We start from the raw sequence: 2,127 nt of genomic DNA on the forward strand, positions 1-2,127 counted from the left end.
TAGAGGCATAGGGTGAAAGAGACAACGAGCAAAAAGGGGAAGGACAGGAGAAAAGGGGGTTGAACTGGGAGCAATCCAGGAAGACAAAGTGGGTATAATATGGGTGTAACGCAGTGTCCCTTCATTCTGTCCTTTTCTGGATTACCAGGTTGTATGCACACCCCGTCACATATGTGAATGCATTCAGCTCTTCTCTGGGTTAGAAGCCCTCTTTTTATTCTTGAAGGTTCATCTCCAGTGTGAAATTCACTTCCCCATGTCAAGGAGGGGAATTTGTTGTACTAATGGATTTTCTCAGGGGGGGCTTTTTATTTTTCATATTTTCAATGTCTAATTAAAAAATACTAGAACGGTAGTTTTGTTCATCACTGAGAAGTCACCATGTATTGTAATCTCCTGCCTTGGGTTTTCAAATAGTCCAGAATGGAGTCCTTTCCCACACTCCTCACTATGATGGCCTGCCTGTCCAATCGATTTGGAGTATATTCTGATGGGAATTTGTTCACTGTGACTGTAATTGTGTTATTGTTGAGATTACCTTCATGGGTATAAAGGGAAAGTAACTTTCTTCTTCTCTTTATGTGTGAAAGCTGGCTTGGGGATCTGTTCTTCCTATGGATGGGAAGAAATCTCAGGAAGTTCCAGCAGTTGTTTACTTTTAAATAACCTATCTTATGGTTACTTCCAAGAAGTTAGAAACCCAATCTAGAATAATAATCATAACCCCCAACTCCTGAATATTGAAAAACTTCTTCTTAGTCCCAGTTGACACCTACTGTTTATTGGCCCTGTGTCAGTGGGAGAGATATTTAATCTCTCTGACCCTCAGTTTTCTCTAGTGTAGGTGGGAGATATTTCATGACCCTCACTATGTGTGAAACTGAAATGGGGTGATAAATATAAAGCCTCAGTACAACTCCTGATACTAAATATCACAGGCCCCTTGTAGCTTTGGGGTCCTGACCCAAATTAGAGAACCACTGCATACTTTATAAATATGACTAGACAGAATGAGCGAAAATAGGAGAGGAGTAGTGAAAAATAGAGAAAGGGGAATTTGGGGGTGAAGTGGAAAAAAGAGGAGATGGAGAATTTTCAGAAAGTCATGGTCAGGTAAAGTGGGGAAGAGCCAGTATACTTTTTCTCATCTTATTGGAGTTGTCAGGAAGAATGCAGACCACATGTGTGACTGCCTTCATTTCTCTCTAGGCCTGAGTCCTACCGGTTGTTCTTAGAGAGAATTTATATATTGGATTATCTCTAGTGTGATGTTGTCTCTACACTTTCAAGCCTGCGTGTTTAGCCTTGTGGCTTTTCTGAGGCAGCCTGTTTCATATATTTAAAGCCCTCTTTATTTATTTATTTATTTTTAATTTTATTATGTTAGTCACCATACAATACATCATTAGTTTTTGATGTGGTGATCCACGATCCATTGTTTTCGTATAACACCCAGGACTCCATGCAGTACGTGCCCTCCTTAATACCCATCACTGGGCTAACCAATCCCCCTCCCCCCTCCCCTCTAAAACCCTGTTTGTTTCTCAGAGTCCATAGTCTCTCATGGTTCATCTCTCCCTCCAATTCCCCCCCCCCATTTTTCCCTTCCTTCTCCTAATGTCCTCCATGCTGTTCCTTATGTTCCACAAATAAGTGAAACCATATGATAATTGGCTTTCTCTGCTTGACTTATTTCACTTAGCATAATCTCCTCCAGTTGCATCCATGTTGATGTAAAAGTTGGGTATTCATCCCTTCTGATGGCTGAGTAATATTCCATTGTATATATGGACCACATCTTCTTTATCCATTCATCTGTTGAAGGGCATCTCGGCTCTTTCCACAGTTTGGCTATTGCGGACATTGCTGCTATGAACATTGGGGTGCATATGGCCCTTCTTTTCACTACATCTGTGTCTTTGGGGTAAATACCCAGGAGTGAAATTGCTGGGTCATAGGGTAGCTCTATTTTTAAATTTTTGATGAACCTCCACACTGTTTTCCAAAGTGGCTGTACCAACTTGCATTCCCACCAACAGTGTAAGAGGGTTCCCCTTTCTCCACAACCTCTCCAACATTTGTTGTTTCTTTCCCTGTCCATTTTTGCCATTCTAACCAGTGTCCAAG

This window comes from Zalophus californianus, chromosome X (assembly GCF_009762305.2).
Source record: "Zalophus californianus isolate mZalCal1 chromosome X, mZalCal1.pri.v2, whole genome shotgun sequence".
In the NCBI taxonomy this organism is placed as follows: Eukaryota; Metazoa; Chordata; class Mammalia; order Carnivora; family Otariidae; genus Zalophus; species Zalophus californianus.